The sequence below is a fragment of the Neopsephotus bourkii genome, unplaced genomic scaffold, assembly GCF_033783945.1.
Source record: "Neopsephotus bourkii isolate Nb327-2 ecotype Australia unplaced genomic scaffold, CSIRO-AGI_Nbou_v1 NB_1493, whole genome shotgun sequence".
In the NCBI taxonomy this organism is placed as follows: Eukaryota; Metazoa; Chordata; class Aves; order Psittaciformes; family Psittacidae; genus Neopsephotus; species Neopsephotus bourkii.
This window is the reverse complement of record NW_026901969.1, coordinates 6179400-6205196: the sequence shown is the minus strand read 5'-3', so window position 1 is coordinate 6205196 and position 25797 is coordinate 6179400. Positions and strand designations below refer to the sequence as shown.

Genomic DNA, 25797 nt, shown 5'->3' with positions numbered 1-25797 from the left:
ATACCTTCCACTCACCTGGGATTATCTTATCCTTGTTTGATCTTGTAAACGTGGTCCCACATGCCTGCTAACAGCAGAGTCAATCTGCTTGCTCTGCTGGTAATCCTTACTATTATTTTATGAAAGCTTATCCTAGATAGCTCACATTGTATTGTGCAAGGGGTTTAGTCGTATGCTGGCATGATTTGTGTCAGAACTAGTTTTATCCAAATGCTGCTACTATGATAAAGATCCCTTAATTACATTCTTGAAAGAGCACAATTTAGTTAATTTTCTTATTAGGAAAGATGGTTTAAAGGTAGCATTAGACCTTAGCCTTAACCAACCTTTGAGGTCACCCACCTCACAGTGGTTCCTGTGGTATGTTTTCTGATTTCTCACTGGCCAACCCCAAAACTTGCCCCTAGTAAAAGCAGTTTTCAAGTGAGCTTTATGCAGTGTCAGCTAGTGCAAATTTAATTCATTCTCAGAGTTACCCAGATTTGCCCTATCCTAAAAGGGATGGGTGTTTAGCTAACTTCCTTATCTAAATGTTCATGCATCTCAAGAGTGCTAAATTATACAAGAGTTACTCTACTGTAAAGATACCAGTGATAAAACAATGACGTTTGCACAAATTAATGCAAATACAAAAGGGAATTCAAGAGTTTCCAAAGCTATGATTTTTATTTTTTTTAATTAGCTCTTGAAATCCAAACTGCAGATCTCAGGGACATTCAGTATGAGAAGGCTGAATTCTCATTGATTTCTTTTATCATTGTTCATACTTATAAACTATTTCACTTCTAGGAAATTTTAGTTCTAGGATAAAATTAATTACAAAATCCTCATTTGCCTAGTGATTATACGAAATACTACTTGGGTGCCCAATTTGACTCAGAGGCTCTCAGACCTTTCTCCAGCTCAGCAAAGTGGTTTGGACCCAGTGTGTTCCTGGTCCCCCAGGTAGATGGATTTGGACTCCTGCAGAGAGCTCCCATTCATTCCCAGGGTCTGGCATGCAATGCTTCAGCCTGATGTGAGGTTTACCTAAACCCCATAAAGATGAAAGAAACACAACTGTTTACATCTAATCCTAAATACATTTAGCAATGTAGGCTGCCAGTGTTGATGTTATCAGGCAACAGCACTGTAAAATCCAGCAAAACATTTAAGTTACTGTATTCCAGTTCTGAGGTTTTGAATGGAGGCTTCTGAAGAGCCCAGCAAAACATGAGCTCTATTTCAGATGCCAGCTCAGTAGAATACTAAAACCTGGACTAGTAATGATGTCATGTCCCTGGCAGGAGGCATAATTTAGGCTGAAAATATTGATTAATAAAACTCAGTTTATTCACCGTACACTCACAAGACTGGATTATCCCTCGCATTGTGCCATGGAAAATCCTGCACACAAGATCTTCAGTAATCTCAGCCATGTACAAGCTCTGTTGCTGACTGACAGGATTTCATTAGTGCAGGACAAAATTTGAGGACTCACACACCTTGTTCCAATAATACCATTACTGATTTTTGAGGAACGCAGGAAAATGCGTTTAAGGAACAGAGGGGACAGCAAGGTGAAATGGTCTTACTGCTGTTTTTGGAAAGCTTCCCAGCTCCATCAGGCTGCTGAGGGAGTTGCTGGGAAGATGTTACCCAGAGAGTAGATGGCAGCTTTGCAAAGTCTATGTCAGAAAGCAGTTGGTTGAGCTGAAAAACAGTCCATGTAATTTTTTTCCCTCCTTTCACAGTATTGGTTAGGACCCTAACCTGGAACTCTTCTCCACCACCCTAGCACTGCTGCGTGTAACTTCATGCACTGATACGAAGAGAGTCATGCCAGGGTGGGATGGCGATCATGCTGTTCTGGGCCTGCCTGCCAAGGAGCACAGCCTCAGGCTCCGTTACATCACCTGTGAGCAACCTTCATCAGAGTCAGTGCCAGCCTTGGGCCAGGGCTCCCTGCTGTTGTGAGAAAGAAGAGGGTGGATGGTTTCCAAGTTGCATCGTATTGCTGTTGCATGGAGTTTCCTGCATCCTTACATCAAAGGAAAAGCATTGCAGACTCCACAGAAACAGCTGGAGGGTGGTGAGCAGTAAACCCAGCAACATGCTGGTGCCTGCTGGAAACCATTGCTGTAAAATGTGTCTGTGGTGTCCCTCCCCCTGGCAGCACAACATGCTAAGGTGCAATGATGTTTCACCTTTCTCAGGCTAGGAACATCAGATCGAGGGAGAGGGAGTGGAAGTTTTGGCAGGAAACGTGTCCAGCCTCAAGGGGAAAGCTATTGAGTGTGGATGGGCTGTGCTTTTAGCATGCCTCCTTGCAGCTAGCAGTGGTTTAAATGCCCTGGCTGTCTGCAGAGGGGCTTGGTGGGATTGCCTATTGTTCCTGTTCTCATCTGAACATAAGAATGAGAATTTTTTTTTTTTCCACTGAGCACTGGACTCCTACTTTGCAACTGATTGTAATACCAATGACAAACACATGTCTGGGGAGTGTATGAGCATTCTGTGAAGTCTCATGACCTCCTGAGTTATATTAGCTAATGATGGCTATTAATTACTACAGTTATCATACACATAATACAATTGGAGTACTTTAATTACCTATATCACTAAGTTATTACTTGAACCAGTAAAACCAGGTAATAATAGTACCATGGAAATGCTGATTACATGCAGGGGCTTCAGGAAGGAGAGGATGTCTAGACTGTTTGGAGAAGTTTCTGTGACTGTATTGACATAAAGGCCATCATAGTGCACACTGAGCAATCAGTGTGAGTCGCCCAGCAGAAACTGCTCATCTGAGATACTTCCTTTCACCATCAACAGAGATACCCATCAGCCAACACTGGCATTAGTGCTCCCCTGCTCCCTTGATTCCACTTCTCTTTCCTACTCCCACCCGTGCCCATGCTCCATCCCTCTCGTAGGCATTAATGAGGGTGTACAACAGTTCCCAGTTAGAACTAATGCAAAAATGATTTCTAATGCCAGTACTGGCTTTGGCAACTACATCATTAACAACAAATCATTGTAAGGTACTCTGCTTTTCTGTGGTTTCCCTGGGTAGCAATTTATGACCTCTGTCCCCACACAGCAAGTGAAAACAAGCTGTGCTTAAGAAGATCATGTTGGCTATCTATTGCACATCACACAGTCTTGGCAATGATCTCTTTTTCTTGGCACAAATACAAAAGGCCACAGGGTGTCAGGACCTTTTCTGTATGGTGCCGATGGTCAGCTTTCAATGCTTGGCTTATTCATTATCTTTAATCCTGCATTCAAATTATAACATCTTCACACACTGTCCTGTTAAGATAGAGCAAAGCCTGTAAAATACACATCTCTTTTGCTAAGATATGCAGGTGTAAAAAAGCAATGAAAGAACAGAAATTATTTCTAGAGACATTTTATTACTTGGAAAAGAAAATCCAGCATTAACAAAACTGAAATTCTGTGCTCAGGAAAAAGCCCCCAAAAGTTACAGTATTTTCCTTAATTGGATTACAAATGTCACCTTCGGAATACATTAAAAAAAAGTTATTCCTTTTTCTTTGTTGTGCTGTTTGTTTTTTACACTTCATTAAACAAGGCAATGAAACAAGGCTGCTGTGCTTCTTATTGATTCCGCTTCGTGTTTGAAGTCAGTTTGTCTTTCTAGATAGTGGGGAACAGTAAGCTGCTTTCTCTTCTAGCACAGAGGAAATAGTTATCTGCGTTATTATTGCTGTTATCTACTAGAGGGTCTTTTCTGGTCTTCTTTGGGATGTAGATTTTTCCATTCAGTTAACTAAAAGACACATTGCACTGTAAGAAAAGACAGCATGTTTGGTTGTTGGAAAGACAGCCTCTTTAACCCAAGAATTAAAATGGAAGAAGACATATGAACATAGGTTGAAGGGGAGTGTGTTGAGATTTGTTGTCTAAAAGTTAAGGATTAAACAAGGCTTGAAAACCTAAAATGGTTTTGGAGATTGTTTAGTAGGTGTAAATGGGGAGATGGTGGCAGGCAAAGGGCAAAGTGTGGAGCTTGGAGTGATAAAAAGAAGCAAAGAGAGTAAAAAGTGTAAATGGGGGAAAAAACGTAAGTGGTAAAAAGGGAAACTGGAACAGATATAATATGCAAGTTCCCAGTGGAAAAGGCCTCTGGATGAGGGCAAAGAGTCAACATTTAGTGCTGTTTGAGACGTGAAGTCTGAACAAGGGAGACAGACAGACGTCAGCATGAGAAAGGTTTTAGTACTAGGTTGAAGATAAATTTTAAAATTCAGAAGTTCATTAACTCTGAATGGTCTGCTAGATACAGAAAAAAGTGTATTTATTTTCTGTGTTCCTTGCAAGTCATGGTACTGCTTGTACTGTAAGATTTATGTTTGATTTTTTTTTTGTCCTAATAGGTTTTTCCTGTAGCAGTCGATATGTTCTAAAGCTTTCATAGAGTAGAATCATAGAATAGTTAGGGTTGGAAAGGCCCTTCACATCTTTAATAAACAATACATTAATTTTAGGACTTACTGGTGATTTTTCCTTACCACCAAAAGGCTTATTGTCCTAGCTCAAAATAATGGGTACTTTTTTTTTCAGAGACTGAATTTCAAGTCAGGAATGTATACAACATTATATATTGGTATGCTTATATGCATATGTAAGTGCACACTTTGCCATTGTGATCTCTCTTGACATTTTTGATCCTTGGTTACACACAGTGTTATTTGCTCTCTGTTATTTTTTCTACACGTTTGAGCTTAGTGCAAGTACACACTTAGTGCAAGTTCAGTGTAAATCACCTTAATCACCTAAACCTTCCCACTCTTGATGAAAAAGCTGTGAATTAATGTGTTCTACCCTGAGTTCAATGCCACAGCTTTTGTGCACATAATGGCCTCAGTTATGTGGCTCAGAGTTGGACAGCAGAAGGGTCTTCTGTCATTCCTTTCTCCTGGGGGCTGGTGTATGCTGTGCTAGAGCAGCTGTGGCTGCTGGACATCCATGGGGCCCACCAAGGGGCTCTGATGGTGCTGCTGGGCTGAAAAACCCTTCTCAAAGTAGGTAAGCTCCTTATATAGCCAAGGCTGAAGCCAAGTGAAAAACCTACTAATGATAGCTAAGGAGGTCCATGGATTTCAGTAAGGTCTGGATGGTCTTTCACTCCTTTTCCTTGGCTGTCTTCCCCAATCTGCAAAGTGAGGATACCAGCTGACAATGTTGGGATAGCTGTGTGGAGGCAATAGGTTTTAACCATTGACAGCCATATCACCATCACAGCTGGCTGCAACTATAATTCTCTCAGTAATTAAAAGTCAACATAATACACTGAAGTTGAAACACTAGGCATTACTTTTATGGTGCTGGTCATCTAGCAAGCAGCCTTCCGTCTGGCTCTCCTTCGCCATATGTGGTTTCAGTCTTGTTTCTGCAGTGACCCACAACATCAGTATTTCCAGCAACAAATTCTCAGCATGACTTGGGCTAAACCCCACAGAAACAGCAATGGAGCAAAAATATAGCAGGCACTGAAAGGTTTCAGCAGGTTTTGGAGCATTAAAAAAACTTCAGAGTAATTTCACATTCTAAAATCTTTACAACAGAAATAAAAGAGTTTTGTTTCCATTCTGTTGTTATTTGGTGTGAATTGAGCATCTTAAAGGCCCTTTGGCATTGTACATGTTCTTCCAAACCAACTTTCAATGTCCTGAGAACAATTACATGGGCATGAAATTCACAACTAAAATTTGTTTTGATTTATTAACATGCAACCAGATACTGTTTTCAATTTGGCATTATGTTCCCAACAAAAAAGTTAATGGAAATCAAAAGTAATTAGCATTTAGTCCTTTTATGCAAAGCAGAAGAGGATTTAGAATGTTTTGTTGTTGCTGCAAAACATGAACAGTAACATAAAACTGCTTTTCAGGTTAGCACAATTTTTAGTGTTTGATGATGCTTTCAATGGTCTTCTCTAAAAATTAGAGGAACAGTGTGATTCCGTTGCCTGTGGTAGTTTTGGAGTCTGGTACCAAAACCAATAGGGAAATCAGCTGAAAGATGAAGATTTAACCAATTGAGTGAGATACTTGTTGATAATTACATGTTCAGGATAACGAATGGTAGCAGTTTCCATCAGTCTGTGTCTATTTGCTGAAATCGTAGCCATCACTGCAGCTAAAATTTGGTATTACTGTTCCTCTTGAAAATTTACTTTACTTGTTTTTATCTGTTATAATTTCCATTTTCCTTCTGACCTTTGCAGACAGCAGCAGGGAGGGGGGGTTCTCTTTTCTTTTTGTGCCTGTAGCAAATTTTAGTTGTGAATTTCAGGCTCATTAATTATTCTTTTAGAATAGTGTTTTCTATGTTAATCATCTCAGTAATGTGTATGAAAGTCGTTTCTAGGGGTTACCCACTTGCTTATACAAACACTTCCTCATACTCGCTTTGCTTTCATTGCCTCGACACTCCTCCAGCACTCGCCATATGGAAAATGTAGGACATACCGTGTTGCCTAATCCTTTATTTTTCCCCTCTGCCTGGCTGTCTTTTCACTACCTCCACCCCAAAGCCTTCATCAGGCTTATTTTACTCCTCCTTGCCTGAGAGCAGCCCACAAGTCCGTACAGAACACACACACATGCACAGACACATGTACACATGTTTACGTACTATATATGAATGTATTATTTTCACATGGGCTGGGAGGACAACATGTTTTACATTATCTCCCATCAATTGCCATGACCTTTTCAAATAACTCATGTCAAGTTTCAGTGTTGTTTCAGTTTGTCTTAGCAGCATGTTTGTAGTTGAATTTATATAATATTTTATAGCTTGATTCTTTTCTCCCTCGTTGAGCTATACTTCAGGGAAGAAATGTTGGAAAAATAAATACATCCACAAGAAAATTATTGTGCAATATACCACTCTAATGCTAGAATTTCACTGCTTTATAAATAATTTCATGTATAGATGAGGAACAGACTTCTGATTTACTACTGTCTGCCTGAATTAGTCATATATGGTAAATTTCTGTAAAAGGGTCATATTTGACCGAAGGTGTCTGTTATTGTTGGCATTAAGTGGTATGCTTTCCAGAGCTGCTAGACTACTCATGGCAGTGGACCAACTTGTTATTTTGGGAGTAGATAAAGTCTTTGTTTAGCCTCTGGCACTCAGCATAGCTCTTAAAATGGCTTTCTTTGTTTTGCTTTAGGTTTTCTGTTGCTCTTAAATCTGCTCCATTCTATGGGGTTTTGTCACAGGAGACAAGGGCCCTGAGTATTAGGTGTTCTCTTTCTTGGATGTCTTCCCAGAAGGCTTAATTTCAGGTGGGTTGGAGTGGGACATGTGCAGATACTGTAGATACTGTACTTTGCAGTGTCAGCACTCCTACATTTGTCTAAGACCAGCAGCTGCCACTGTTGCTGGTGTTCACTAGACGTCAAATAGGGTTTTTATATTACATCACACCACCTGGAGAAGCTGGATCATATTTTTTTCCATGTGTGTTATCTCACTGTGTACAACTTGGAGTCAAACCCAGTAGAGGATTGGACAGTTAAAGGAGAAGCATGTTTATACCTGACTGCAAAGCTTCCTCAGTTCCTCATTTGAAGATTACTGGACCTTCATGTTTACGCAGACCCAGAGCTGACCCAGCTCTGGCATAGAGGTCACCGCAAGATGTGGAGGATGCCTGAGGCCAGCCAGGATCCTAACCAAAATGTTCCTGCCCCACAGCCATTACCATGCTTAGCACACAGGCAGGATTGTTCTCACAGAAACACCATTGCCAGCTTCCCCAAAGGCAGCTTGTTGAGCTATTGTGTGATATAATCTTGCAATTAGAGCAATCAACAAGTGTCTGGGAAACTCTTATTTAGCTCTTTTTCCATAGGGAGAGGATGCCAGTGGTTCCAGAGGCCTGTCCCCCTTGCCAGACTCCAAGCTGCCCTGTGAGAGTGGGGCTGCCAGGCCTGGGTGCAGAGGAAGGGGATAGCCTGTGCTGTTGGGGTGAGGGTTTATCCACCCTGCTCTCCCTTATGCTCAGGGCTGCTTTAGTTCATCACCCAAGGACTGCTCCCTGTCAGAGCATGCTAGCAGTTACTTAGGGAAACAGTTACCTTAGATTACCTAGAGTCCAGGACTTGACCATCAGAGGTGTCTGGCCCTGAAGCAGTACAAACACACAGTTTCTCCCTATTCCTCCATCCATTCTTCTCCATGAACTTGCTGTGCAGGACCAGGAGTGCCTCAGACCATTTCCTTGGGTACTGACCCGAGAAGAGGGATTTTTTGCCCTAGGAGTTCTGAGCAAGGGCTCTGACCAGTTACTATCCCAATTGCTACCCATCCATCTCTTCCAGATGTGGTTTTGGAAGACAAGCAGGCTGTTCTGTTTTCGAAAACATGTGCTGGGTGCAGAGGACGGGATGCCTCTGAGGCCAGAGCACAGCCAGGGTCCCAAGGGGCTGGGCTGAAGACTGCTTTTGCCTCCTGGTCTCTACCTCTCTATAGCAACCCCTTGAGCCTCTAAGCTAAGCTGGGCTCCGCCTGCTCTGTGTTTACTGAGGCACCTGTGTCCATCATATATACAGCCTAACTGCTGAGCTGTAGGGACCCAGGCATCCATACTGGTCCCAGGTCTGCGGGCTTGATCCCAGCAGAAGCTTTCATCCTGTTACACAGCTGGGACAGACTCTGTGTGGCTCAGGAGGTCAGTGGACTGCACTGACTTACAGTCTGGAGCAATTGGCTGGATTTGGGCTTCATATTTAAAGTCTTTTTGTCAAAGGAGTTCCCAAAAATGGTTTTAGTTCAGTAAAATGAACCCTTATGATACACCTGAAATCCCATCAGCTTGAATGACTCTTAAGTAGGTTCCCCTTAGTAGCTTTGCAGAACAGGCCAGTGACCTCAGGAACTGATTTTGCCAGCCCTGCTCAGACACATGGCTCAGGTCTCGGAGCTGAGTGAGGATTTGACCCTCCACAGAAGACATGATCACCCGTTTGGATGTACAGCATAGTGTCCTGGGTTCAGCAGTAGCAGTCATTTTTCTCCTTCTTAGTAGCTGGTGCAGTGCTGTGGTTTTGACTTTCAGCCTGGGAACAGCGCTGATAACACTGATGTTTTTAGTTGTTGCTCAGTAATGTTTACTTTGACCAAGGACTTTCTGAGTCTCATGTTCTGCCAGGGAGGAGGGGAAGCCGGGAGGAAGCAGAGACAGGGCACCTGACCCAAATCAGCCAAAGAGGTATTCCATACCACAGTACATCATGCCCATTGTATAAACTGGGGGCAGTTACCTGGAAGGGTTAGATCACTGCCAGGGTCGGGCTGGGTATCGGTTGACAGGTGGTGAGCGGTTGTATTCTCTCCCCTTGTTATTTCCCTTACCATTATTATTATTGGTGGCAGCAGCAGTGGTTTGTGTTATACCTTAGTTATGGGACTGTTCTTATCTCAACCTGTGGGAGTTACATTCTTTTGATTCTCCTCTCCATCCCTCCAGGAGTGGGGGGAGGAAGAGGGAGAGTGAACGAGCAGCTGCGTGGTTCTGGGTTGCTGGCTGGGCTTAAACCACGCCACATAGAAATGATGCTGTGCTGCCTTTCTGTACTCTCCACAACATGTGTTCCAGACAGTTCAGCAGAGGTAGTAGACTTAGAACATTTATGCACTTGAAGCTCATAAAATACATTGTACTCCTCAGCCTTTTGAACTGAAGCACTTCCATATTTTCTAAAGCACTTTTTAAAACAGCAATCAATGAAAATGTCTCCAGGACTCCAGTTTTCCAGGATACAGCTCCTCATTCATCTGGAGTACAAAGTTACGTTGCAAAAGGCCCAACTCAGCAAACTCAAACCCGCAAATATACTTTAAGCCCCAGGGGAGCCTCGCTGAGTATCATTCTGGCTTGTGTTAGCATGTGTTTGAAGAGTCTGAACACAGAGACCTGATGTTGGAAATATTTATGACAGTTTGACAGCGTTTGTTTGGAAATGTCACTCCAGCAGCATATGGGCCCACTCCAGCCCTCAGACAAGCAGCAAGTGGGTGTTGCTGGTGCCCTGTGCTACAGGTGCTCTTAAAACAAAAGTTTAAATGATTTACAGAGGGATGAGAGAGAGAGTGAGCTCCAAATTTCTGCTGTGGATGAAAATACGTTTCAGCAAAAGGCAAGTTTTTATCCAATGTGTGCCCAGTCTGTACAACTTAGATGCTAAATGTCAGCTCTCAGTGTTGCTTAAAATGTAGGGCTGAGCTATGTAGTCCTTCATCAGTGGCTGCTTGAGGCATCTGGATCTCCTGAAATCTCAGCTGAAGTATCTGATGTAGATAGTGCTGTGGCACAGGTACCTGCAGTATCCCTGCATCCCTGTTCTCTGTTAGGAGCACAGGGCTCCTAGCTGCTCCCACCACCACCACTTTTTTTTGCAGGGCCTGAAAGGGAGGACATACTCCACCATCCTCATATGTAGCCTCTTGATCCTGGAGTAAAGGCTTTGAAATCTCAGAGATGTTATTAAGTTTGTTCGTAATTCAAGTGAAGTGACAGGACAGGGAAGAAGTGAGATCATACAGAGCGCAGCAGTTAGCTCATGATGGCAGGCTAGTGAGCAGCATTTCAATGAGGGTTTGAAAGGCATGTGCGTATACTATCCTGGCCAGATCCTGAAGTCCTTATACTGCTATCTGCTCAAACAGGCTGTTAATATCAGAGGGTTAGTCTGTACTGGGTGATGTATACACAGAATCAGAGCATCAGTATTTGATGACTTGTAGTGAGGAAGCATATTTTAAAAAGCAATTTGCTTTGCTTGGTTTTGGCTGAGTGGCTGTAGTGGCTTGTTTCCATGGTCCTTGTTGGTTCATCAGTTTTACTCAATTCTTCAGCATTTTCAAAGGGACCAATTAAGGCCATTTCCTTAAACTTCATCATTAGGGACGCTTCTCAGTTCGCACACTTCTGTTACATGCCAGATCTGGTGCAGCTGTCCAATATTTCCGGTCTTGTGTGCAGCTTTCTTTAGTGGAACTGGGATTTCTCCTGTCTGTAGGAGAAAAGTTTTATATCTGACTTGAATTTCCCCAGGCCTAGAATGATACCAAAGAGGAAACTGGAACCTGTGTGTCTTTTATTTTCAATACATCTTCACAAACTTCTGCCATAAAGGGAGCTCTGAATTACTGTAAGCAGGGGCAAACGGCATCAGCTGGGGAGCACTCTGTGGTGTAGAAAAACTTTCTGTGATAGGAATTTGGTCTTGATTTGAGGTTTAGCTAAAATAAAGATGTCAAAATATTGATCTTTCCAAACTGTATGCAGCATGTGTTAGAACTGGCTGCTGAGACTTCACTTCAGTCTGCATCAGGATTGCTGATGCAAGTCACTAGTGTAAGTATTACTAAAAGGTTCATTTTCTCTTTTGGTGTGTCTGCTAGTGCTCTAAAGTTTTCAGTTTCATATCTTTTTGCTGAATATTACTTACAAAAATACACATTAAATAGGTCATCTTTTTGGTTATAGATATATATGTGTGTGTATATATATATATATATATATAAAGTGGTGTGGTCAGTGATGTTTATTGAACAAAGCTAAAGCCTGGGCCAAAGTCAGAGCAAATTGCAAGTGTGCATTCTCTATGTCTCTTAACAAAGTAATGTTGAAGGACTACATCTAGTGTCCTACAGTACCTGGTGATGGCTTCATTCACCTACTTGAAGATTTTTTAGAATTTTATTTTGTGGAGAAATTATATGTATTTCATCTTTTAGATTGGATGAGAGGCATATGGACATTTTCATCTTTGTTCTGACTATAAACATTACTCCTCAGGAAGTTAAGATCAAAGAGCAGAAATGATGCTTCATCTTTGCTTTGTTTCTTAATGAATTAAACAAGTTATTTTCTCTTGTCCTGGGCTCTGGTAGGCCTGAAATGCAGGAATTACGGATGTGGTAATGGCTGCTTTTCAGTAACAGATCCCTTCTCTCTTTTTTTACTTCTTTTTCCCAGCTTACCTATTTGTTTTAAATATATCTATCTCTCTAAGTACTTGTAACTGGGTTTAATTGCAAGCACTGTAAAATTATCTCTTTCCAGGTAGTAGTGTAGCCCAGGTTATGCTGTGCAAGCAATAACTCTTCTTGTGCTGTGACAAATCACTTCACTTGCAATGTTTTAAACAAATATGCAATCAAAGTGATAAATGCAATCCTCTTACAATTTTTTTCTTAGGGAAAGCTACTAAAAAATTTATGTGGTACATTCATTTTCAGTTCAGTACTCCTCTGGGTTCGGTTCTGAGTTATGGAGAAGCCAGATCCTATTTGTGCCTCTGCTACCTATTTCAGCAAGTCACCTCAGCCTAAAGCACCAGAGGCTATCTCACATTAATATGCTGATAAATGCCCAGGATCACACGTACCTTCCCCACATGCTGTGTACAAACACCTTGCAGTGAATAAATACTGTTCCATGTGTTCCCATCAGATGCAATCATTGACAGAACTGGTTTTGGAGGAAACAATGAACTTGGGCTTCCTTTGCATCCATGGAGCAAGCTTTTGCCTTTGGAAACTTGAATAAGAAGCTCATGTGCCAGTAGATCTCCATGTTGAATAAATGAATGCAGGAGGGAAGGGAAAGTAAGTACAACAGCAGATGTAGGTAAGGGGTTTATAGCCCAGTAGTAGCAATGAAAGTTTTAGGATGTGGACATTTTCCCCACTGCCATGTTATGAGCCTCATATATCATGAAAGGGAAGATGATTACACTGTAGCTGTGTTACTATAATGTTATAAAATGGATGGGATGCTATCTTTCAAGGAGACTATCAAATGACTCAGTAGCATGGATAGCTAACTGTGGATTTCTCTGCATGACAAGACCAAGTTGTAATAACAGCTTGGGAATAATGATGCTACATTTTTCCATTAAAGAAAGTTTTATTTCTGCAACCTTGACAGATTTTTAGAGTAGCATAGACTTTTCTTACTACTGAAGCCCACATCTTTATTACAAAGCCAAACTGGTCTCTCCGAAACCACATTATGCATGTTGTAACAATACTCTCCCACAGACGATAAATGCTTAGAACATATTTTTCCATTTGAGTCATCCATTCACTTAAAAATATATTCTCTTATTAAACAAAATACAACCATACAACAAGCTTTGTAGGTTTGTGTTCCATCTCTCCTCTTCATTAGACTATTAACACTTTGTTATTGTTTCAAATAATTTTCTGATGACTGCATCATTTTTCCTCTTCTCCTCCCATTTTCTTTTCCACATAAAATAAAACACTTTCCATCCTTGCTTTGTTGCAAGCACACCTAAGTAAAATAAACGACCATGAACTGATCCTGCAGTGGCATAAATGCAAATACATCTGCAGTGCTCCTTGAAACCAGCGGTCACACAGCTGCACATGAAGTTGCCTGTCTGCATTTCTCTGCTGGATAAAGCCCTTGAAGAGAAACAAAGCTGTCATTACAATCCCTGACAGTGATCACTGAAGAAAACAGAGTCTCCAAACGAGAAGGTTATGGGGGAGCACGGGAAGCATATGTTGTTTTTGCAAGGCTGGCAGTCTTGGTGAGCAACAGTCACTGGTGATACACCTTTTAATGGGCATTATCTGTCCATTTCACAGCCCCAGATAAAAGGTAAACAATATTCCAAGTTCCAGGAGTGATTAGTTTTGATAATTGTTCTGCTGCTTGCTTTGTGCAATTTACATCTATAAATACACACTGGGGGAATCATTTGCCTAGTGCAGCACGGCACAGTAATTTCCTATCTAATTTCATCCAATTGCTGCAGGAACTCATTTGAGCAATTGTTAATTAATCATTAACAATCATTAACTTTGGGTAGCAATGAGTGCTGATCAAGATTTCCATGCTGCATTTTTAATTTCTGAGAGTTCGTCGTTAATCAAATTAATACCATTTTTTTGTTATTTGAGGAAAAGAAACATTATACATCCTATTCACTCAAAGGAACTGTTAGTAACATCTATGCCTTTAAAATAATTGCACGCCTTCACTCTGGCTGTTGCAAAAGTCAGAGGCTTTTTTGCTGCATAAATTACTTGAAAATATTTTTTGGTTTAAATTAACAATGCTTTCCCATTGTTCCTGCTGTTCAGAACAAGCATGAAGGCAGTGACACCACTCCCACTATTTCCCTCATGGTTAATCCTCTTTGCCTCATACCTCGTGGCTTTGAAATAAAAACAACAAGCAGCTATTTGTAATACTTCTAGTGCCACCTTTTTCTCAATGATGTAGCTACTAATAAACTATTTTTCCATTAGTGAACCCTTATGGCCCATCAGCACCATGCTTGTAGATGAGGTAGATGTTGCTGCATGAAGACTTTGTGCAGCTCTGCAATAAAGGAACATTTAATTCTAATTGCCTCTCACCCTGAAGTGACTTTGTGCTGTCCCCTTGGAAAGAAGAGTGGCACAGCTCATGATGACATGCAGATGGAAACCTTCCCTTAGGATAAAAGGCTGGTCAGTGCTCTCCTTCCTTCACACTTTTACCTATCATCCTTGACAGCAGCTGTGGTGGGAAGGAAAGAGCAAGGAGCCCCCCTCCACCACATCTCCAGTGAGGACCTTCACCCTCTGTAGCCTGCCCAAGCTGCACCAGCCAGACGCTCTACCTCCAGTCCCACCTGGGACTTCAGGTGACCCCCACGGAGAAATCAGTCTTGGAAAGTGAAAGATTCCTTTCTGAGGTGCAATGGAAAAGCAGTCCAGAAGCTGAGATGTTTGCAAGTGCTGGGAGAACGAGGCCAACAGTCTCCTTAAACTCCTGGCTCCTGGTTCAGCTCCAGCACCCTGGCCTCAGGCAAGCAACTCCCATATGTGTGCCTTCACTCTGGCCAGGAAAAATGGGGTAATAATTAACTCACAGGGCTGTGAAGTACTTGAACAAGAAAAAACAGCATATTTGAACAGCACCTCCATTGGCTGAGCCTATGTCTGAGATGACAGAGTGAGCTGCAGGACCTTGCCATGCCAGCACTGGGTTTATCAAGGTGTGACCTTCCAGCCTTGGGATGCAGAGATTAGCCACTCCTATCACTGCATTTACTGAGATAAACCTATCACACACCTTACAGAGAGCTGTAAAGATTAAAGTTAGCAAGTTAAGCCCCTTGATGGTGAAAATGCTATGGAATGGCGCTAATGTTTTATCACTGCTGCTTGCCACACAAATACGTGCTATTGCATTTATTATTAGAATATGTTTCCCATATAGCTGCAGATTGTGAGGCCATGAATAGTATCGGGCTGAAATCAGGGTGATCTTATTTCAAGGAATTCCAGAGGAACGAACAGTAATTTGCCACTAATTGCAAGGAAGCTTTGATAAAAACTCTGAACAGATTCCCAACAGCACATATTTTCCAGAGCCTGCCTGGTAATTTTCAATAAACCCCAAGAACAATATGACCATTAACTGTTATGTTAAATGTCATCCAGATTTGTTCATATCGTTCTTCACCACACTGTATCTTTTCTATGGGTGTTTTCATAATTGATGGTGTGTGGCCACATTTGGGCTTGCTCAGTGATACATCCATGGAAAAATGTTAGATGAAGGTCAAATGAAGCCCATAAGGGATGGGTGATTACCTTTCCCATTTGACACTTCTTTAAATAGTACAGAAGTTGTCTTCTAGCTTGTGGCTACATTTGTAGACAGATTGTATCGGCACAAACCTGTTCCCACATAAAGGCTTGTTTGAAGACCCACTGTGGTCTGTGGAGACTTGCACTGACCTACTGAGATTTTCTCTTTGTGTTGGGGCATGCTAAATGAAGTGATATACTGTTGAAAAGAACCCCACCTCTTCATGCTTGGGTGCTGCTGCTCATGGTCTAGTGTGAGGTGTCCCTGCCTATGGCAGGGGGGTTGTAACTAGATGTCTTATGGTCTTTTCCAATCCTAACCATTCTATGATTCTATGTTGTTCAGTGGCTGTAAGTATTCGGAAAGTTACCAAAAGTTACCAGCTATTTGTAAGCCTATTCTGAAAGCTTCCCAATTGTAACAATACTGTTTCATTATTGTGAGCCATTTTAAAAGGTAGAAGTCCTTTTTCTGAAGTTTGTTGCCATATAAAGTTCCACTAGCAGTAATTAATACCAAATGATTTCAGTTACCCAACCAAACTGGTGGATGGTTTGCAAAAATGCAATTTGTGATACCTTATGGGAAAGTTCATTCTTCAGATTATCAGGAAATATTGCAAATTCACTGACAGTTAGAAAAATCTCATGAATATTTTGTTGTCATGAAAGATCTGTGTCTATACAGAGCGTTACTTTAAATTAATATTTCAGCTGGCTTATGTTTAATTTATTCTGCGTAGCTGGCCTGGTTTTGTCCTATTGACAGAGGAGTAACAAATGTATGAATGTGCTCTGATTCCCTAATTCCCTATTTAATAAAATATATTAAAAAATTAAGAACAAGCTTTAAGGCACATCCTGCTGCGTGGTTAGTTCTCTTAAGAAGATTAGCAGACATTATGGCATCCCAGTCCTGGCTGTGCTGAGATCCCGGCTGTCAGTTGCTGAAAGGCTGGGATCTCCCCTCACATACACATAAGCCATTTAAAAACTATAACTGTTGATGTTTTAAGTTGCCTAAATTAGAAGATGTCCTTATACTGCCTAAATTGGGAGATGCTCATGATATTCATCAGGTCAAATACATTGCTGACATAAAGCCACAGAAAGCAGTGCAACTAACTCTGAAGTTCTATAATGGCCTTCAGTACAAGCCTTCTAATTTCACCATAAAAATATCAGCTGTTATCTTTTTGTGTTTAAATGCCAAAGGAGAGTGTAAATGAGAGATTTTTTATACCACACATTGTTCTTGCTGATCATGTAGGTAAGGGAGTTTTACTGTCCAGTCCATCTCCTGGCTTTGGTGCTGCCATCACTCTATCCACCAATATGTCAGAGTGAAGGTACAGAAGAGATATTTTAAATGTTTGAGTCTCTTTCTTATAATTGTACTCTGATTTGGAATGCTGAACAACAGCAGATTCTGTTGTATTTTTGCTGAATAATAAGCTGCAGATTGTTATTCAATGAAGCTTCCTTGAGAACTTTTGCGGGAAGAAAATGGCTTGTACGCAAGCACTGACACATTGATGGGAGGTGTCTATGGGATTGATGGGATGATGGGATTTTTCTATGAATGAAAATGTAACCATGTTTAGCAGCATGCTGTACCAAGAGAGGACAGTGTGCTTTTCCTGGGGACAGCAGTTCTCCCTCTGTGTTAAGTTACACAAGCTGGTGTGTGGGGTAGAGCTGAAGAGCCAGGGTGCCTCTCTTGGTTTCTGAAAACTTCTGCCCAGAGAGACATTCCAGATTCCACTGTTCACTCGAACATTTTGTTAAATTATAACTCAAGTTTCCTAAAATACCTGAAAATCTGGTGTAGGTGCCCTCCACAGACTTGATCAAAGATGTGTAGTTTACCCATGGTACCAGACCACCTTAACGTTTGAATACTGGTGTAAATGTTAGCAACTTGTCTTTTTCAATAGAATCAAAGAATCATGGAATCACAGAATGGTTTGGGTTGGAAGTGACCTTAAAGATCACCTAGTTCTAACCCCCTGATGGGACACCTTCCACTAGGCCAGGTTGTCCAAAGCCCTCTCCAACCTGACCTTGGAAAATCCATTATAGATGGAATTCCTGGGTCAGGCACAAAGTAAAGACAGCACAAGTAGGATTGTCAGACAAGCCCTGGCAAATGTTAAGCTGAGAGGGGCAGAGCATGTGCATCAGCATTCCATTTGCACTGCAGCCTGTTACTAGACTCTGCCACTGAGGACAAGCATTCAGTGAGGTACTTATTCAACTGGAGAGGTCAAGGTGCAATTACATATTGCTATTTGATCAGCTGTAGTCTAATAATAGGAAAAAACCCCCACCCAACCAAAACCCCATAATAAACCCCACAATGAAACAAAACACTGGTTTTCACCCAGACAAATGCCGAATCTACATCTGAATACATCTATAGCCAGAAAGCAAGCAATCCAGAAAATGCTTATCCTTTCAAATATTTATGCAAAAAGCCCCCATGGATAACTATAGTATCTTCATTTTTTGCTAGTTTATGTCCTTTTGTGTAATAAGATATTTTTAAATTACTCCCTTCTGACAGCTTTCTAGAAGAGCTGTAATTTCTTTCCTCCCTCCCTTGTTGCTCTTTGCAGTCACATTACACTGCAACGTTTAAAGCATGGGTAGAATTTGACAGTACTTCATAAAAAATGTACTTTTCAAGAACAGAAATAATAAATGCTCAGGAAATTGCTGTTTTTTCTGTTATTGTCCATTAAATCCATGGGAAGGGAAAAAATACTGCAAAGCTGCTGAAAGATCCACCAGCCCAATCTGTTTTTTAAACACAGAGGAAACTTCAGGAGACTTCAGTGACATGATTTCTGCAAGCAGGATATTTTGAAGCTAATAAAATTTCAGTTGGAAACCACTTTTATCATTTGCAGCTTTATTTATACGTTGCCTTCTATTCTGCAAATAAGCTTCCCATATTTTTGTCCTCATATTAGGTGTTCCATTTCAGTCTAGGCAGACGTTTTAAGGCCAAAACCTCAGTTGTTGCTAGATTTATGAATCAATTTTGCTACAATAAGCAGCTCTAAAAGAAGTGAAGCAATTTGCTATTTCTACTATAGGAAACAAGTATCCTTCCATATACTCAAAAGCATCATTATTTTGTTGTTTAATGATAATATTCTATGCTTACCCTGATTTACATGGTTTGGCCCTTCCGAATACCTCCATCTTCCAATTAGTTTCTTTATTACATGTATAATTAAAGACAAATCAGATTATGGTGATTAGCATATATTATAAACCATTTTACTAATTTCTGAGGGCATATTCTTACAAGGGATAACACAGAAATTAGAAGAGTAATTAGGCCAAAATTACCCTTACTAATGAATCTAAGCAGTAGTTTAATCCTCTAACAAAAGACACATTTGATACTTTGGAGGTTGAAGGTGTGATTCTCAGGAACCAACATTAGGAATAAACCCGTGGAGCTTCAAGAAGATTTACAAAGAGCTCAGCTCCAAAACACCTGAACAAATTATCTGGAAACCTGCTGCTGTTGGGTCTAACTGTGGTTGCTTAAGACATTCCATAACGTTGTAGAAGTCCGAGGGGAGAGGAAGTATCTCTCTGTGGAGTGCGGCTCTTCCCACTGTTCTTGGAGCTCACAGGGAGAAAGAAGGATGTTTAAGGAGGCTGTGCCTAGCTTTCCATGTGGTGTGAAGGTATGCTCAAGCAAGAACAATGGCACCTGCCATCAGGGGTCACTGAGGGTAGGGTGCATGGCCAAGTCCTTACCCTTGGCCTATTGCCCAGGGAGATTTAGTGTTGCAGTGGGAGAGGAGTTGATGTGAGGTCGTGGCCAAAGTGCCAAAGGCAGAAACCAGCAGTGGAGGGATGCCCTGCTCCTGTCTGTCCATGGTTTCAGTGTGGTGGTCCCACTTCCTTTGTCAGCAAGAAAGTACATTGAATTCAGGAGTAGCTGTTTTAACAGAAGAAAGCATCTCCAGGTGTCAAAGCACAAGCCCAGGGCTCAGGAAACCCACCATAATTTGCAGGCACAGAATAGGGACACAGCCTTTGAAGGGTGGTTAGTCCCAAACCTTTATGTGCACTTGAGTTCTTGACTCTCCTTTGAATTAGGAACCAGAATATGTCTGAAGGCGCCTATCTGTAAGCAGGAAAAAAAACCGGCACTTTCTACTTCAGATATGCTAAGTATGCTGAAGAGGGCAAGTGGTTCAGTGATAGAAATGAAAGGGTGTAAAAGTACTTGAGATCCACCAAATAAGGGTTGCCAGAGCTATTGCAGGTGCAGTCCTTAGCTAGGCTCAGACTCATACTGAAGTGGCACTATTCACTAGAGGCTTCCTTTTCCCCCAGTTCTCCACTGGGATAGGCATCTATGCTCAACCTGGAGAAGAGTACTTCTGCCCCTTGTTCTTCATTCTTGAGATGTATATTTGGAATATCACAATTGAGCTGTTCTTGTTTAATGGCTGTATTTTCTAATGCTAATTGCCTGCTGAAACTTTAAGCCTTTGAGCTGAAGATTTCCAGACCAGGTTTCTGCCCTGGATTAATTCCATTTAAATGTGTAAGTAACAAAGTGCAGCTATTCTTGTAGACAGGGAAAATATTCTCCCTTCATCTGAAGAGAAAAAAGAAGAAAGTGATAGATTGTTTTGAACAGCTTCAGTGCTGAAAGGAGTGGGAGCAAGAAAAGACTGAAACACTCAGGAAAATAGTCCTTTGAGAGGCAATGAGCCTTTTTGTGTTCCAGTGAAGCTAGCCAAGGTTTGGGGATGATATTTTCCATATGTACAACAGGTTTGCACAACTGTTTCCCCATATTCTGCATAAAATAAGGCAGTGCTCTGCATGGTGGTACTGTTCTTTATATACACTGAAATAACTCTCTAGCTGGTGAGGTGGGCTGTACCTCCATCACTGCAACAAGGGAGGGGATGGGAGGAGTGGGCAAGCTTTAATGTGCAAAGCCCATTGGAGGTGATGGGTTTTGACCTGTCCAACATCAAGGTACCTTTTCCCTTAAAAAAAAAGAGTAGGAAAAGACCTACTACTTTAGCCACTAAGCATGTGTGTATGTGGTGGAGGCTGCCCTAAATGGAACCTGGTTTACCTGATTCCAGCCTATCTGCCTCAAGCTGTCAAGATCGAGGCAATATACAGTCAGAGAAAATGCATTATACATTCCAAGAGGAGTATTTATGGACTTAGAAACGGAGAGATCTGCAGAGAACAGAACTAAGGCAAAAAGGGGTAAAGTGAATTTTGGAGGAATTGAGTCATATAAGGGTATTGCAGGTGTTTTTTAAGCCTATCTCTAGCACAAGCACAGTGTTGTTTGCAGGCCATGATCACCCATCTTGAGAATCCCAAATAGACCGATGGGACTAGTTGTAAACTACTGTTTAACAAAAGAAGCAGCTTTCATTGAGTGTCCCTGGCAAAACAGTCTTGACTTGGGGAATTTTATTTAATTTTTTGCAACATTAACATAAAACTTTAATTACTGATTTGGATATTTAGGAAAAGAAGACACTTAAACACTTAGAAAAACATCTCTCCTCCCTCAACTTAAACCAGACACCTCCCAAGCCTCAGCCCCTCCTTGTTTCCACTAGCCCTCTCTCTCAGTCCCTCCCAGCTCCTCTGGTGAGGTGATGGGCAGTGCTCATCATGGTCTGTGCATAAGGGTGTGTTTCAGCTGCTCCTCCCTTTCTACTTGCTCCCTCTGTCCACCAGCTGCAGGGGTGTCTGCCCTGGTGTGGCTCACACATGGCCACAGTCCCTCTGAGCTACCTCATCTGGCACAGAGCAGCTACCCCCATGTGTTTCTTCTGCCTCCCCTCAGGTATCTCCCACCGCTGTACCTTCTTCTGTGTCTCCTGTCCCTTTCCTCCACCTGCTGGGGGCAGGTGCTGGGGATGCCCAGGTGGCTGGGGCTCTGCCTCATGCCCAATGCGATGACAGAGATCATGAAACCTGTTATGACAATGGTGAGTAAGAACCAATTTTCCTGGAGGGGAGGGTGGCCCAGGGTCCTTGTGGCAGCTGATCAAGCCACAGGCACCTCTGCATTAGGGAGTCCTTGGGGCACTGGCTGCTGGTGGATAATGCTGAAGAGAGAAGAACAAGGTACCAAACATGAGCAGTAGGTGCAGAAGAAATGGATGGGAAAGCAGAGGTGAGTGCACAAGTTACTTGGTTATGGTTTGGAAATAGGAGGCACAGTGAGTTGTGTGTCTGAGAGAGGGGCAAGCACCCCTGTGCACACTCCAGGCTGTGGAGGGGCTCAGGCTGGCAGTCCAGCTCCAGGAGCCTGTGGTAAGACATCCAAGCCTGGGAGGTGTGGGGAGGTTTGGTTATTTTATGCTCTTCCTTTTGGCTAGCTCAGGTTTCTGCCTCTTACTCTTCAATGTTGGCATAGTCAAGGACTGTAAATCCTGCTCTGGGAGGCAGCTAGGTGAAAGCTGGTCACCACTGCAGCAGCTCTTTGTGGCTTTAGGTCTGTTTGCCTATTCAAAAGATGCTTCTGGCAGCTCTGCTCCATGCACGATGGGCCACATGTCCAAGTTTTGTGGAAGACAGATAAATCCTGGCCAGAATTAGGTGACCTAAGGGGCTATAAAAGAAAAAAAGGAAAGCTGAGAGACTCCTGGGGATGTAAAGGCAATTATCTTAAGTAGGTTACTCTCTTCTGTCCTGAGCATTAAATGGATGGGTTCCCTTTCATTTTCTCTGGCCATTGCTGCCATTCAGCACCTGTGCTTCCTCTTCAACACAAGGTCTTCCTATGGACTTGTACAACAGTTTGTCTGGTGGCACCAGTGAGGTGGTGGTAGCCCTTTGGCAGTGACATGAAACAGTTGTAAATCACAGCACAGGCTGAATCCTCAGAGCATCACTCCCTGCTCTCTGCACCAAAATTGCTCTTTCCACTTGGAAAAGGCCTACAGGCCTGGCTAGCACGCATGGAGCAAATAAAGACCTCTCAACACACACAGTCCCCAGGATTCCCTATCCCTGCCTGGCTGTGCTGGAAGGGTGCTGTTGTTTGATTATGTATCTCTTTGTCCTTGTCATCTGAGGTGGACACCTCTTAGAGGGGTGTCCTCAAACTTAAAGTAACTGGACTTTTCCACACTGACATAACCATCACTGCACCACATATTTCATCTTGTTACAACATTTGCTTAACCTTAGGAAGGTTTCTTGTTATGCAAGCCCTAGGAGATGGATAGGCTGATTAAGCTCAAGTGAGTGTAATTTTTATCACCTTGGGAAGAAAGCTTTCCTGCAACATAACATGTAACAATTTATCACACTTTTCTTCCCTGTGGCACTTACAGAATATGTAAGCACAAAGGATTGCAGCCAAATATAGAATTGAAGACACATCAAACTTTAATTAATTTTCTGGAAGAATTTATGCGGGGGAACCAGTGGGAGGTGAGAAGCAGAGCTCACCCCTGTATTTCATTTTTCTCAGCTGCATATGACAGTAGCTCTCTCAGCATGACTCTTTCTCGTAAGCATGCTCAGAAGCAGCTGGAAGCTGGCTAGACTGTGATGAATGGTGCCAAACCTCTATTGTTTTGGCTTAAGATGGGTATTTTGGAGTGGTTTTGCTTTAAAAACAATTATCCTCCAAACTTTCCATTCTCTCTGAGGCGCAGAAAAGTTCCTGGTGAGGCAGAAATCATGGGAAAGGTAGCAATGAAATGAATGTAAATCTACCATTATCCTGACATAATTTATTTAGGCTGTGAGATGAAAAATCTCAGGAGCATTTCCATGCTTGGGTAAGTATTACCAATGAGACATTGCTAGAACATCTTGCTTCAGGACACACCATTCACCAAAGAGCAGGCAGACACTGCTGATTGTGTACGATCACAGCTGGCTGAGAGCTCCAGTGAGGCTCACACTAGACATGCTAGCTGCAGCAGGAATGTTGGCTGGGGCAGAGGCGTGTGTTTTAATACAGCAGATCCGTGCCAGCAGCAGCCATAGTGGAGATGCAGTCATGCTAACAAAAAGTGCTTTTGCCAGCACAGCATATACAAAGTACAGCAACAGAGACTCCCTTTCCAGCTTTTGGCATCTACTTAGGAAACTGAGCTAGAAGCATCTGCTGTTCCTGTGCAAGCTGAAGAGCTGAGGTCCTGGAGGTGGCATTATCCTCTCTGGAGTGGGCATAATATGCCTAGCAGGGGATGATGGCTACTCTGAGCACAGCCCCAGAAATCCACGTGGAGCAGGTTGCAGCTTCAAACCGGGACAGGCTGCAAGTGTAGAAGGAGCTGGTTCCTGCACTGGGAATTTCATGGGTATGATGCACTGGTGTCTAGTCTCTGACAGCTCAGATCAGGGCTAATCCCCATTATTGATAAGTCCTTATAGAAATCCTGCTAAAAGCAGTAGATCTTGCTAAAGAGCCACTTTGCAGAAATCATGACCAGCTGGCTCAAGCAGGCTCAGCTAACTGGTACTGACAACTTCACACCGAGCACCCTCAAGGCCCTGCAAAATGCACCGACATCAGTCTGTTCCGAGAGCCAGCATAGAACAGAATCCAAAGGGATCTTACACAGATAAGTTTTTTGCATTGCTTGAGAGCTAGACACCCTGTAAGAGCTGCTTACCTTGTTAGCAGCTAGCAGGTGCCAGTGGGAGGGAATTTACATTCACTAGACAAACCAAATTCCAGTGAGGAGATTAAACTTGTAAGAGTCTTATGGAAAATAAACATCCTGGTTAAGGAGAGAGGCTGGAGAACTGGCGCTAAGTATAACCACTGGGTACTTAGACCTCAGCGAAGAGTGTTAATGGATAACTTGTTAATGGATAGCTTGTTACCCAAATCACTGAAGGAAACCTCAGAAGTCCATTTGAAAGGAGTTACAGAAACTCTGTGTGTGTGTGTTAAGATAAGGAAGGAGGCCAACAAACACAGCTCTGTTGAAAGCACTGGGAGTGATTTAACAGACAGGAAGAGGATCTGAAAAGCTGTTAAGGCTGCAAAAGACCCTGCTTCCAGGGGTAATGGGATTCTAATTTTCCCAACCTGAGGAGCAGGATACAAGCTGGACAAGAGGAGTTTATTCTTAATGAAAAAGCAGTCACTTGAGTAGAAAGGGGCAGGGGCAGAGCCCTTATTTCTGTTATACTCAAGTCACTTTTCTGGCTACAGCATAGGCATTTGTGAAGCAGGAGGATGATAGTGCGTAGCATAACTCCTGCCAGACCTTTTTTTGAGATGCTCACACCCACACTAAAAAAAGAGGCATCTGTATCTTTACAGATCATAGCAAAATGAAAGACTGAACTACCTAGACAGAAGGACATTGACACTGCCAGGATACTGATACTTTCAGGTATGGATAAAACTCCCCCGAGGTTACTGCTGGTCTACAATCAAGTCTTCGCACACTAGGCCTGGACGATTATATAATTATGGCCTTATCCCTCCCTGTGCCCCGCAAGAGAGGATAAGTTCTTGCTCCTTTTTACACTGGAGGTCATTTTTTATTGTATGCATTGCAAGTAAATGCATACATTCTTATGTGTATCTTTTTAAGAATGTGATTTAATATGGTATTGGAGGCCTAATTCTGCACCACCAGAGGAAACCAAAAATGGCTAAACAACTGCAATGTCTTATTATGATGTATTCTGTTAACTGTGCAGGTAAACCTCTGGGCTCAAAGGGTGGCTCACATCTGCTTGGTGGTGAGAGGTTTATGAGAGAAGTACTGCAGGAGTTGTTTAACATCTTCATCAACAACCTGACTGATAGCACAGAATGAACCTTCAGCAAATTTATAGAAGATATTTAATTAGAATAAGCATCTGGCAAGATGAGTAGCAGAGCTTCAACCCAAAAGACCTTTGCTAAACATGAGGACAAGGCCAGCCTGAAGAGCTTGAATGGCTTATCAAAGAGAAATGAAAAGTTTTGTGTTTGTGGCAGAATAGCCCCATGTATCAGCACAGGCTGGGAAGTAACTGGCTAGTGGTAACCCTGTTAAGAAAGCCCTTGGTGCTTATGGTGGATGGGTACTGCATCACCATTATAGGTGATGGGCATTCTTACTGCAAATAAGGAAAGCCATACATTTGGCTGTATTGGGAAGA

The 25797-nt window shown here is 42.2% G+C and overlaps 1 long non-coding RNA gene across 1 annotated transcript; it reads right to left on the bottom strand.

Moving 5' to 3' along the window:
• Positions 1-13119: 13119 nt before the first annotated feature.
• Positions 13120-24417, bottom strand: LOC133220900 (uncharacterized). The gene is made up of 3 exons (XR_009727805.1): positions 24306-24417; positions 14688-14893; positions 13120-13467 (listed from the first exon to the last, which is right to left on the bottom strand). It is a non-coding gene; the product is annotated as an uncharacterized LOC133220900 (long non-coding RNA).
• Between the last annotated feature and the right edge of the window lie 1380 nt (positions 24418-25797).